This window comes from Diuraphis noxia, unplaced genomic scaffold (assembly GCF_037042655.1).
Source record: "Diuraphis noxia isolate RWA-SAM2 unplaced genomic scaffold, SU_Dnox_SAM2 contig0001, whole genome shotgun sequence".
In the NCBI taxonomy this organism is placed as follows: Eukaryota; Metazoa; Arthropoda; class Insecta; order Hemiptera; family Aphididae; genus Diuraphis; species Diuraphis noxia.
Genome location: NW_028301711.1, coordinates 19,836,620 through 19,852,056, shown reverse-complemented (window position 1 = coordinate 19,852,056; position 15,437 = coordinate 19,836,620). Strand labels below are relative to the sequence as shown.

Sequence of the window (15,437 nt, the reverse complement as noted above, 5' to 3'; positions counted from 1 at the left end):
AGTAGTAATAAGGTACCAATAAACATTGTATCTGGTTAATAGTTTGGTATAATAATAAATACCCAGCCGTTCATTGTTCTATGAAACTGGTCATAACTGGTTCTATGATACTAGTTATCTCATAGGTTTGTGGTTAATGGTTATATTTTTGTTTATATACCTAGTTGGGCTAATTCTATTTTCTCCATTCAATTCGTGATGTCGAGTAGGTACTGTAGTACTGAATAGAAGTGTAGATTCACTATTCACTAATCTCTAGTATATTATTATAGTCAGTAGTCAGTACTCAGTTCAATACACAGTACCTACCTATTTATAGTATATATTAGTAATAGAATAATTACCAAAATTTTGTACGATGACTGAAGAAACACTTACCATTAAACTTGTTCAAGAGATAGAGAAACATGATTGTCTGTATGATTATTCAAAAAAATCATATAGCAATGATCGAGCCAAGACAAGTGCTTGGGATGCCATATCAAAAACCGTCAATATTTCAGGTGAAAAGTTATTCTATTACAATAATATGGTAATTTTTATTATTATTATTAATAGAGCTTGTGTTTGGTATAAGGCTACCTATTGTTATGATTAAAAGTAGGTAGAGAATTTTTTTAATTTTTCAAATCAACACAACAGTTAATTTTCTTATTAATTTGATAACAAGGTATTTAAAAAATTCTAAAGTAACTACCTAATAACTAATAACTAATAAGTAATGACTTATATTTTCCAGTTAATTTAAAAAACATGTGACCAAGGTTTTAATTATTAAAAGTAAATAAATTAACTTCTTTTAACTAAGAGAATTAAGTTTAAAAATATTGCCATAGCTATTAACTTTAAACATTTTTGAGTTAAATATGATGTTTGCTTACTATTAACAGTATTAACTTATAGTTTAATGTTCTAAATGATAAATTAACTTAACTGACTGAACTTTTTTCATTAATTTGCACCCCTTTGGTTATAATATTGCTTATATTATAGGTTCCTTGTACCTACTACCTACTAGCTTTGATTATAAATAAAATTATAATAACTTGTAAAATATTTCGGTAGAAGCAAGGCTAAATATATTAGCCATTATATAATTATTTAGCTATAGGTGGAAGTATTAAAATATTTTTTTTACAATATTGACCTACCAGCTAGATATTTTTAATAAATTCTTTACTTAAATTCTGTAACAGGGTCTATTCTAAGGATTTTTGTCAACAACACATTACATTCCCTCTGCCCCTCTATCAAAAGTCACATTTATAACTCTACTCTTAACTATTTTAAAACATCATTCTAAAATATAATTATATAACAATAAAACTAATAAACATTGCAAAAATGAATACATTTCGACCAAAACATTTGTCATTATAAATATAGTTTTAAATATAAGTATAGTAAATAAGTATAGAATTGTAATGTGTAATATAATTATAAAAAATAAATTTCAATACTTCTAATTATAGGTATGTTAAAATTCAATATAATATAATATTAAACAGAAAAGTAAATTGGAATTGAATCGAAAGAAACCAAGGCCTGCAAATACCTATTATAAATTATGGTGACCAGACGTACTATTTTTCATAGGACAGTACTCTTTTTTGATACATGACCTAGTGTCCTTAACAATAGGTAGTGTAAAGTACATAAAATTGTACTCTTTTATGGAAAATATTAAGGGCTAATACCACAGACTTCTATATAATATTGTATAGAAGTCTGTGGCTAATACATCATGTTTATAATTTTTATAATTTGATATTAATTTATAGTTTGTGGTTCAAACTAATGCAATCTAATATGGTTATTGGTATAGTATAGTTAATTTAATTTGTTATCTGTTAATATGTTTCCTACATATATACACAATAAATATATTACACAATAAATTATTAACAAAGTTTTATATTTATTTATTCAAATTTTACACGTGGTATTTTTACCAAAAAAATTACTTTTTTTAAAATTTTTATATCTGGTCACCATAATTATAATGTTATATTTATGACCCATATAAATAGTTTATTATACAATACACATAATATTGTTTTTTTTTTTTTTTAATGTTAATTCAGTGATTAAAAAATAAAAATTAAAAATATATGATCACCAAAAAAAATTCAATATTTTGGGTTATGCTGTTCTGCTTCTTCGCAAGGCTGAGTGTAAGATAATATTATATAATTATTAGGTATACCAGCTACTAAACACGTGCGTGTAAACAATTAAACATTTCAATCGCATAAAAACTGTTAAATTGTATTACTGGCCACTGCTATATACTGTAATTATATTGCTCATACCTACATTTGTTATATAAAATAATAATAGATATATAAATGTTAAATACACTTACCATATAACGTTATAATAACATATCGATGGACATTGGACGTGAGTGTCTCCAACTTGTATGATGAGTACGGACGATGATGATGGTCGATGGTCGCAGTAATATTATCATGACTATTATCATGACCCTATATTGTATACAATAACAATACAATAGATTCCCGCCATATTACATGTGCACGTATGCCACAGTTTATTTTTAAACCATGATACACTCGGTGAACAGATTATTATTAATATATTATATTATATAATAAACGCACGAACCAATATATAACCAATATTAGTTAAAATATTAACCATAAAACGATGTATGCTCTTCGTGATATTTAGCACTATTATACTTACAGGGAACCGATAATTTACGAATTAAGTTACAGAAAAATCTTATGAACGCTTAAAAAACCATAAGGTTAAATTTTGAACTAAGCAACTGTAACTGCCTTAAGTAATTTTTGGGATTATTGCACTATCAATGAACGCCGATAATATTTAACGCTAACACTTTATATGAACTAAAAGTGAGATAAACATATATTTCTATATCATTCATAGTTTAAAATTAAACCAAAATACTTTCGATGACTCAAATGGTCCTAAACACGGACCTAGAACCAAGAAAATGTTACTCGGGATAATACCTACTTAGTTTTTTAAATATATTGATTTATTAAATGGATTATATTATGATCAGTATCCTCAATATCATTATTTATTACCTAGTTATTAAATAATGTAGTACATTAAGTTGCTCAATATTTTTGTATCCTTTATGGCGATGTTGATATATATAATATTATACAAGTATATATTGATATATTATAAATACAAACATTTAGTTATGTAGGTATCATTATAATTTCTAGGTACATAATTTTTTTTTGCTTTGCTCACCAAGTACAGGTACATTAATAAAATAATACAAAATAACCATTGTACATTTTGAACATTATTATAAGTTTATCATATAATATAATTTATAATTATATAATATAATAGTTGGTTTCTAAAATAATCTTTGTACTTACTGACTTGATTATAATTAAGTAATATATGTTATGTACTTACCTAAGTGTAATTAACAATCGCTCTTCAACTGATATAGCTAATCGAAAATTTGTATCTCTTTTTTCTAAATTCGGCCTCACTAAGTCTGAAAGAATTTTGAAAGATCCTTGTGACATTCGGTAAAAATCTTTAAATTTTTCTGGGTACATTGAAAATTCACTTGAGACTGAAAATGTACCTAATGTAGGTGCATTATTTCTTATGAAAGGATGTACCCAATATTTACGTTTATTTTTTTTTTATTAATGTTGTTTACTAGTAGAAGCATTAAAACATCTTCATCAGAACTTGATGATGACATTATGTGTACTCATATAAATGTACTAATATTATGTAGAATTTAATGTTTACGTGTGAGATATGTGCCTATTATTATTATAAAAACTAATATAAAAGAATAATATAAGATAATAATAATAAATAAATAATAAATAATAATAAAAGACAATAAATTTTGTTCATTAATAAATTATTGAAAGGATCCGCTGCACTGTTTTCGGCTTTGTGTGCTTAGGCGTGATTTTTTTTGTCGGTATCATCTCGATGATAATATAAATAAATATGATTAGAATCATGATAGAATATTTATTAGGTTTGTTCCAGCATAGTGTTGGTAACTAGTTATAATTGTTAGCAACATAAAATCAACGCGCATGCGTCTAACACAACAAGTTTGCAACCAGTGATCTGCTGGAACAGTTTTTGGCTGAAAAAGTTTTCGGTTGTGGTTATTACCATATACCAAGGTATATTACTGCGTTAACGTAGGTTGCTTATCAATTATACGGTATTTCTTATCACTTGCCGCCAAAATTGTATTATCACTATTATCATTTACCACGATTAATCGTGCCAACTGCTATTTACTACTTTAGGTACTAGTTTACTACACAAGAGTCAAGAGTGCAAGACGTCTGACGTAGGTACCTACAACCAACACAACATCAAAAAATGGAAAAGGTTTATACAGGTTAGTAAAATGTAATTAATTTGAAAACATAAATGTCCATTGTTAGACAAACAAAACAGTTTTGTGCTATTATGACGAGCTCTGTACTAATTGGTATTACAACGCAGTACTATTATAATTATAAACATTTTAATTTATTTTAGAACTAAGTGAAATGATTGTGATGCGAAATCCTCCACAGATTCCAAGCAATTCAAATTTAACCACAGTTGAATATACACATTGGTCTAGAAATGTGACACTCAGACTGATTGATGAATATGGTAAAAACTACAAAGACGTAGGAAATAGAATTCGGAGTTACAAAATTTTGTATGAAATGATTGCTGAGATCTTAAACACTGAATTTCAACTAAAATTAACTGGGTCACAAGTAAATAATAAATTTCAAACATTAATAAGATCTTATAAAGCTGTTGTTGATAACAATAAAAAAACCGGAAGAGGGAGGAAATATTTTGAATTTGAAGAGCAGATGGATAATATTTTTCACAAATCCAAAAGAATAAACCCTGAAATTTTGTTGACAGAGACTGAGGTTATCAGAAATACTCCTAGAGCCTGCAATGACACACCAACCCTGCAAAGAAGTGTACATTAAGTGATTGATGAACCAGATGAATTTATAAATGAAGCTTCTGGGTGTGTTGAAGATGAGAGGAAAACAGCAGTTAAAAAGACAACAACAAATTTGAAGAGAAAAGGAACCAGAACTGATGTACTCGAAGGTATAAGAAGCGACAAACAAAAATTTTATGAAAATTATATTCAAATTCAAAATTCTAAAATTGCTGAGCAAAAAAGAAAAAACGATCTACTTGAGGAAAAAAATAAGCTGCTCAAGGAGTACTTAGCAAATAATAGTAGATAAATCAAACATTTATTTAACTGGGATTAGAAGCTAAATGTGTTAAAGGTTTTTATTGTTATTTTTAATATTTTTATTATTATTATTCAGACTGAAGTTATTGTTTTAAATGATATAAAATGTATGGTAAATTTTAATGAAATTAATTAATTAATACAAATTAAACTGTTGTTTTATTTAAGCTATGTAAACATTCTTTGCATTAAATAGTTTCTGTAGGTTGCTCCTTCAGGGACATCTCCTTAAGCATTGTCATCATCCAGTTGAATGTCATCGCCATTATTAATTTCATCCTCATTTTCAATTATTATTTGAAATTCATCGTCAATTGCCAAGTTATGTAATACACAACAAGCTCTGATGAAATGCACTATATGCTCAATTTTGCGCAGCTTGCAGTGGTAAAGTTGCCTAAACTTCTGCTTGAGCAAACCAAAACAATGTTCAATAACGTACCGACATGATGATAGTGTTTTGTTGAAGTTAATTTGTTGACGACTCAATCTACCATTATCCTTGAATGGTGTAATAAGATTGCGTAAGCAAGGATAAGCACTATCTCCAAGAATCACATTCTCCTGACATAGAATTCCCAAGTTAGTAGCTAATGGTGACCTCCTAAAAACTCTGGCATCATGGACTGACCCAGGAAACCCGATAAATATACTTCTTATTTTATTTCTATGATCACAAACAGCTTGCATCTGTAAACAATATACTTATAATTAAAATTCTGTAAGAAAAATAATACATACAAAAAAATACATACATGAATAGAAAAATATTTTTTTCTATTATAGTAGGAATCTGGGTCTGAGGAAGGCTTGTCAATACGTATATGACTTCCATCAATAGCCCCAATGACATTAGAAAATCCTTTCATTTGGAAAAAGTTCCTTGTTTCCTGTTTTTCTTCCTCATTCGGCCAAGTTATTATGGTACTAGCCATACGGCTTATAACATGTGTCAGACGTCTCACAACTCTGAACAGGCTGCTAATTGTTATACCAAACCTGTCAGCAACATCACGGAAAGAAGCAGTCTGATGTCCAGCAAACCAAAGAAAAATTAAAATCTAAAACAATTTAAGATAAGTTTCAGAATCAAAATAATAATAATCATTATAGTTGTTAAAGCAATACCTTCATAATATGTATATATTAATTTAATTAAATTTAACACCTTTATTTATACAAATAGATTGATAAGGTCTGTCATAGATAAGTTTTATAAATTAATTTTTTAATCCAATTTACAACATTAGAATTTAACTCTTATCTTAGGACTTAAGGTTAGAGAAAATCATGGCTGGGCATTAACGAGTTAAAAGTTAAAATTAAGTTAAAACGTTAAGTTGATTTTAATTAAGTTAATTAACTCGTTACTTTTTTTATAAATTGACTTTTAACTTAATAAGTTACTTTTTTTAAGATTAACGTGTTAACTTTAAGTTAATTTTTATTTAAAAGTATCTAAATTAAGTTAATTTTAGTGCAAAGAATAATCAAATTATTAATAAGGTTTAGTTTGGGAAAGTAGGTTTTTTGATAGCTAGTTAATACTTTTATGTATCATTTTAAAAAATTTCCCCAGTAATTATCTTGAGCGTAGAGAAACTAATATTATGTGTGCAATTTTTTATTTTTGCAAATTAGAAAATTTTAACTTTAAACAAGTTAAGTTACTTTTTTTTTCAAAGTTAACTTTTAACTTAACCAGTTAACGAAAAAAAATATGATTAACTTTTAATTTAACATAACTTTATTATTTTAAAATAACTTAACTTAACGAGTTAAAAAAAATTGTTAACTTGCCCAACCTTGGAGGAAATAAGTAACTTGATAGTGACTTACTTGGTTGTAGGCAGGTATTTTTCCATGTCCTCCAATTGTATCATTAAATTCCGGACTGGCCTCAAAGTGTATGGTCAAATTATTTGCAATATGGCGTCTAACACGGAAATGTTCTAAAAACAAGTCATTGTATCTAAAAAAAAAAACTAATAATTTATGTTGCCAAAATATATTCAGCAACAAATTTACCAAAACTACCCCTAGGTTTTAGAAAAATAAAAAAGTTACAATTTAAACCTGAGAGGGGGATGTTTGCTTACCATGTGTTAAATATTCAACGAGGAAAATTTATAAATAAAAAGCTTACTTACCTTGCTACAGTCTCAAAATAATTCTGATTTTTCGGTCTTGTTCTATCTTCAAAATATGCTTCGTTGTCGCTATCAAATAAAAATTCAGAATCGGACGATGATGAAGAGGACGAGGAGTTGAAAAATTCCAAATCCATCTCAAAATGTCAATAAATAAAATAAAAATATAAAAAAGTATTTTAATTTTTAAGCTAACTGTCAAAACAGTAAAACACTCAAAACAAGATAACATTATCACAATAATTAATATTTTGCATTGTACGCATGCGCGAAACATTTGACAGAACGTATAACTCGCAACAGAAAATTATTGTTTCCAACAAGTCGATAACATGTTGCAGCACTGATGGAACAGAAAACATTTTGTTGGGTGTTTTAAATTTGCCCTGCTGGAACACGTTTTTGACGTTGCGCATGCGCTGAACGTTTGCAACACTATGCTGGAACAAACCTATTATATCATGATTGGAATATTCGCACCCCGCCGCGCCGCCACCGCACTGCACCGGTGTGCTTTGACGCGCTTTTGCGGCGCGGACGCAGTGTTTTTCGCGCGCTACTGCCGTCGCCGTACCGCAACCGCACTGCATTGGTGTGCGCCGGGCCTAACACTTTTAATTATATACAAAAAAAAGGCGTTCGCTCCGCTCGCTAGCTAGCCCAATTTTTATTTCAATTATTATTTTTATACTTTATAATTTATATAACACAAACTGTAGCCGCTTTTGTTAACATACTACTTATTAAAACATAAATACCTAATTTTAACTCACATCAACATATTATTATAATCTTCAATGTATAGGTATAGTTTAATCTGAAAACCAAATAATTAATAATATTTGTTTAATATTAATAATAGTTTCCCAATAAAATATGCATTAAGGTACCACAACTGTGGCACTGTTTCACTAAGTATACCTTATTTGAATTATAACATAAAAAAATTATAATACTTAAATTTAAAAAAGCAATAAGCATAAGCAAATAATAAAAAAAAAGGAATTAAAGACTAAAATATTTCTTTGTTCTTTATTATTATTACAATTTAAAGAAACAACTATTTCTAAAAGCATTATAGTTGTGCATTGCTTAGCTTATAAGTGGGTAACGACGATTCTTCATACTAGCAAAAATGCGAAGTGCTTCATCTAAATTAATAGTTGAGGCCTCATCACTTTCAACAGCAACAACCAATAAATCATTGAGACGATCATCACCCTCAGTTAATCTTAAATATGATTTAATTTGCTTAAGTGATGAAAAAAAGCGTTCATTAGAAGCGGTGGAAACTGGTTGGTGGTAAGGTCATAAATAATGGTTATTATTTTTAATGTTTCAGAGTAACATTGAGGTAATTGGAGTAATATTTTTGAAATGGAATATAGTTCATGTCTGGTATTTGAATCAACCTAAAGTAATTCTCTAGCACTCAGAAATTCAACTTTTAGTTTGATAGTATTAATATTAAAGTGCTTGTAATTTTGTAAAAATTCATCAAGGAATGGACATTTAAAATTAAAATATTCAGGCCTGGAGGAAAGGAAAATGCTGCTAGTTAAAAAAATGCTGTTATTTGTATCATTGAAGCGTTTATCTAATTCATTAACAAATCTACAAAAAGAAAAATATATATAGGTATATAAACAAATTCAATACTTGAAGTTTTAGATTATTTTAGTTGTAGGTACAATAGGTACATACTTGTCAACTGCTGAAAAAAAAAATGATTTTCAAGTCTTTACTCAACTCTGAAGTTTTGTTCTTAGAACTTTGACCAACCGTAGTTTCAACATAAAATTCTAATAGATTCTTATTCAAACATGTCTTCTTGGATTCTTTTTTTTATTTATGTTGATACCATTTTTAACAGCAATAGTTTTTGCTTTTTTTGTAACATCATCCCAAAATTCATCATTGCGCATATTATAAAGCTGTTATTTTTTAGATTTAATTAAATCAATGGCGACTGGTAAAATAATAGAACAGTCTTGGAGGGCCTTTGATGCAGTGGCGCCGAGTGCGTACTTTAGGTGGTTCATTTGAACCTACCTATTGGGTGGGTGGGTGCTTGTTGGCACTGGGGTGTATAATAATTAATAATATAATATCAAGTTATAACTTAGTAGGCATAATTATTGTAATTTGTGTAAACCTGTGAACATATTACATAGGTGATAGGTAGGTACCTACAGCTACAAGTTAACTACACAGTTCAAAATAAAACACATTAATTTACAATAACTGTGTACCGTGTCCATAACTGCATAAGGATTAACAATACTCGTATAAACATTATGAATAGTGAATGCGTGTGTAGTGTGTTCTATATTTATCTTTGGGAAATAATTATTGTATGGATTATAATAACACGGACCTGTCAGCTGTCACCAGTTTTAATATAAATATAAAATAATGATACGCATATCAATCTATTTTTGTTTTATAAGAAACATTTAGCTTGAACAATATTTATTTTTACTTATTTTATTTTGATATCAACCGGAGACACACTGTAGTACTGTACATTAATTATCAATTGAACCAATGGAAGGAGAGAGAACAAAACACTACGAGGGAATTAAAAGAAGAGCTACCTAAAGGAAGAAACTGGAAATGGGAAAAATGGAAAGCATTAAATCGTTTAAGAACAGGAGTTGGACGATGCAAAACTACACTCAAGAAATGGAAAATATTAGGAGAAGACGACACAACCAACTGCAAATGTGGTGAAATACAGACAATGGGCCACCTACTACAATGCCCTCTAATAGGAACTACTTGTGATGAAAATGACCTATACCTGGCAAATGACAAAGCGGCAGCAGTCGCGGCTTTTTGGATGACCGAGATCTGAACGACACGAAAGAAGAAGAAGAATTATCAATTGCACTTGGGTTCAAACTCGAAGACTGACGTTGGTCTCCATCTGAATTAAAACTGTTATACTCGAGTAGTCGAGCTCTAAATCATTATTGTGTTTTTGATAACTTACCATTTTAATTTAAAATGCCTGTGAATTGTGCTACATGTAATAAATTTAGAGGAAATCTAAATAAAACAAATTGGCAGAAACACGTCGAGTCATGTAAAAAAAAATTTAAAAAAACAGAAATCAATACACCTTCATTGCCGATTACACGGCCGATTGTTTCAATTCAAAATTATTTTTCAAAGAAAAGAAAAATTGATGAAACTTTTGAGTTAGGTAAGTATTGTTTATAAATTGCTATTTTTTTTTAGTAGTCTGATAGTCAATAGATATTAAAGAACCTATGTAAGTACTTATTTTTCTTTGTAAATACTTGATTTATTGCATACCTAATTCATAGATATGATTATATAAATTAGTAATTTAAGTAGGTAATTACTAAAACGTCTAAAACTGATAATTAAAGTAATAACATTAAATATTAAATATTAAATAATAGTTGTATCTTTATGAATATTATCACAGCCCATACCTGTGTATGTAATTAGGTTATATTATATTATAATATATTTTATTTACAATATTTTATTACTCAAATAATTATTTTTTAAACTAGTACAATATAAACAAAAATTAAAAACTATTTTACATTTTTACTTCGATTTTTATACTTAATTAGGTAACATTATTATTGTGAGTTCATCATTAATATTATACCTACTATAGTTATTTGGTTAATTTAACTTAAGATTTATTCGATGAATTTTGAATTTTGACTTTAGTAAATTAGTATTTTATACATAAATAATATTATGTACATAAACTTTAATATAGATTTTTTTATCAAACTAATATTTTTAAAATTAATAATGATATTCAATCTTAATTGTACCAAAAGAATTTTAAATCTATTATAATTTATTTTTTATTCTTTGTAGATAGGTACCTAATAATGTTACATCATCTTTACTAATGTAAAAACAAAACATTCCCGGTAAATTATTTAGTGTATTAGGTACCTTATTTTAGATTCTAAGCGGATCGATGAATGTACTGACTACAATGAATACTACAGACATAATTACAAAAAGTCAATATGAATTTAAAATGTTGGCAACAAGTAGAAGTAGAAAGAAAAAGAAAATGCCTGGAGAAAATGCGTCAGATGAAACTATTGATGATCCAGTACAAAGATTTAAAATCAAAACATACTTATGTACAATAGATGAAGCTTCAACAGCAATTAAAAACCGTTTTAATTCAACATCTCGGGGCTTATTAAAAGACATTTCATATTTTTCAATAAATCGGCTGCTAAAAATTAAAAAAGATCCATCATTACTACCAAAAGATGTTTTTAAGGTATTGTTTACAATATATAACAAACATATACAATTAGAAGTTTTAAGAAGTGAGTATGTTCAATTTTCTAAACTTTTTTTCAATTTGACATTACCATTGCATTCCAATTTAAATTTGCTTCATGAAGATATTGAAACAGAAAAAGACGATAGTGCCCAAGATAACGAATCAAGCAATGATGAAGAACAGAGCCAATTTGGAGACGAAAACAAAATAGTGAACAATTTAAGAGGTATGCTCAATATATTTCAAGTTTGTCGTACTTCTGGATTAGGAAGCATATTTCCAACATTGTACTTAGCTTAAAAAATAGCTTGTACATTGTCTGTATCCAGAACTAGCCCTGAGAGAACATTTTCAAAATTAAAAATTAAAAATTCTCAAAAACCGTTTACGTACAACTATTTCTCAAGATCGTTTGGAAGATTTGATGATTATAACATGTGAATCAGACGTTCAATTAAACAATGAAGATGTCACTAATATATTTGCAAGTTAAAGTTCTAAATTATCAAAAAATATAATTTAAACTTTTAAATAAATAAAAAAAGAAACACTAATGTTATAATAAGATTGTATAATTAAATTAAAATATATATTATACAAAATATATTAAATTATTCATAATCTAACCTATACTGCTAAAATAGTAACATTTATTTATTATTTATGCTTCAATATAAAAACATAAATGTTTAAATGTATAAAGTAAAGTTGTGTTAGCAAGGTGTTAAAGTTATAAAAATATTGAATATAAAATAATGTTTTTACTAATATAATTTATTTAAAAAGGTAATGAATAATGGTATATTAATTTTTAGTTTGTTAAGTTTCATGGAATTTTATTTTTAAATTAATATTATATATACATATATATATATGTATCTATACACTTACCTAACTTATTTTATATTTTTAAAACTGATGAATTTATTGAATTAATGAATTTACCTATATTGTAAATGCTAACTTTCATTCACCACAGTGAGATTACTACTAGCTGCTGCTTTTTTAGGTTTCATCAGTAACATTATGTATGTATTACTATACAGTAGTATAGTACATATTTATTGTATGTATTATATTAAAATAATTTCATTGATACTTATATGGTTATATGTTATATTTTGTTAAAATGGTATTGGCATAAATCTAGTTTAGGGGCCAAGCGATTTTTTTTCAATTTTTTTATCGAAACTCGTGTATCTTATCGAGTTAAGAACGATGGTGCAATCAGAATTTTTCGCTCTCATTTAGTTTCGAAGTTATGGCCTTCCAAAGTTTTCAATTTCACGTTTATACGCATGCGCGCAACACTACTATAATGACGTGCGGAGGACCATTTTTGTTATTTTTTTGTACTTACGTATTCAGTATACCTTTTTTTTTTTTTTGAAACTTATGTAGTTATGTAGTATGTACCCTGTGACCTACTTGAGGTGGTGTTGCATAGCAAGTCGGGGGATATTTTCGATTTGCGGAGCGTAGCGACGGCGTCGAGGAGCGTAGCGACGAGTGCCGATACACGCGTAATCACTGCAACTTTGAATTGCCATATGGCAATCAGGGCCGGTGTAACAGGCGATTTTTACCCCCCTGTAAATTTTACCGAGGGGGTAAAAATCGCCTGAGGTAAAAATCGCCTACCGTAACAGGCGATTTTTACCCCCCTGTAAATTTTACCGAGGGGGGTAAAAATCGCCTGAGGTAAAAATCGCCTACCGTAACAGGCGATTTTTACCCACCTACAAATTTTACTGAGGAGGTAAAAATCGCCTGCGGTAAAAATCGCCTAACATAACCGGCGATTTTTACCCACCTATGAATTTTACCGTAGGAAGGTAAAAATCACCTGAGGTAGAAATCGCCTGTTATACTTAACTTAAGTTAAGTAAGTAATTTTTACACCCTAGCCACCCCTAGGGCCTAGATAGTTATAGCTCCTTTTCTTACTTGAAACAGTTACTTTATTATTTTTAAGACTTCAATTTAAGGTAACTTGTAGGTACTTATAAATCGTTTCATCAAACTTAAATTGCAATATCGAAAATATGCCATCTTAGTAGCCTTTATATAGTAAAATAGGTACCTATAAATTACATTTATATTATTTTTTTACATATGAATAATTCTTTTGAAAAATGTTTACCATACGAGTATAATCATAAAGTATTTTACCTTTATTACCTTATTAGTTATTAACAGGGTTCGGGACAAAATTTGTCCCAATAGAAAATTGGATATCCAATATCCATCATAGATTTAGTGAAACATTGTAGATTATTATACAAATGCGTTTTATAGTGCGGGAAATTCAACTGTACAATTTTACTTTGTTTATTTTTGATTTATTTGCTATATTGACGCATATTTAACTATTTTTAACAATTTATGAATACCTAATAGAATTGTTTAAAATATATTAATTAAACTGTTGAACAATTAATTCCAAAAATTTGTTTTAAGCATAGTTATACTATTTGTTAATTATCTGACGCAAAAATATTACACATTAATGTGATCTAAAAATACTCAAAAAAAGCAATTTGAATTAAACGATAAAAATAATGTAGTTATCCGAGCTGGATATAATCTTAATAGGAGAGCTTTCCTGTTTGAAAACATTAGAAAACATCGAATACTTCAATACAATCACAAAGGTAAAAATTGTATTAATAACAACAAATTTGTAGTTAATATTTACGCACATATAGTAATATTATATTATAACAAATTATGTAAAACAAGAATTTTAAAATTAAATAACTATACATAAAATTATTAATTATTGGAAAATACATCATAATAATATAATAGATATGAATTGAAAATAATAAAATAACGAATATCTCTTACATTTTTTTTAAGTTTGATTTTTAAACATCTAATTAATAAGCTTACTTTAGCATATTTGTTCACTTAATAAATTAATTACAAATTTTTTTATACAACACTTAAAACCACATCAAAGTGTACGTTACCTATATTTCTTATATATATACATCTTTCTGTATGATAAATATTTTTTTTTAAACTAAAGTTTTTGTTAAAAAGTTGCCAAGTGTTCGTTGCTGTTGTATAAACGTAAATTGATGTTTTTAATAATTGAGTTGCAGCAAAAATCTCTACATCAGTACCCCAAACACCTACGAAAATAAAATTTACATGATCCATAATGTTATATTATATATTTAAAAAATGTATATCCATAAAACATAAGTTCTCGATAATTCTGTTGTATTTTTGGTTGTATATAATACATTAGTAAAATAAATCTTACCATCATTATATATTTTATTTTTTTCTAGATAAATATCAATTTCATCCTCCTTGCCAACGTATTTATGGATATTTGTATTAGTCTTGACCACCTAGAGTAATTTAGAAACAAAATTGCTTAAAAAAATATTATTTACATAGATTTTTTCTATTAAATTTGTACATTACATACCTCAGCAATATGTTTACGTATTTCTTTATGGTTTTCCTCTGTGCCTGTTATCCAATATGATAATGCCCTGTATAAACAATTACCATCTCCTAAAATGTTTTTTGTTTCTGCGGGTTCACTTAAAAATTTTCCTCTTCCTTTGAATTTCAAGACTTCAGTTAGGTTTAATTTTAATTGTTCGCATTTTAAAATCTGCCATGGTTTTGCAATTGGATTAAAAACTCGACTTTTATTCATTCCTGAAAGGCTCACCGTGTCATT

The 15,437-nt window shown here is 27.8% G+C and overlaps 1 pseudogene; it reads left to right on the top strand.

Moving 5' to 3' along the window:
- Positions 1-4,380: 4,380 nt before the first annotated feature.
- Positions 4,381-5,270, top strand: LOC149060256 (uncharacterized; annotated as a pseudogene).
- Positions 5,271-15,437: the final 10,167 nt, after the last annotated feature.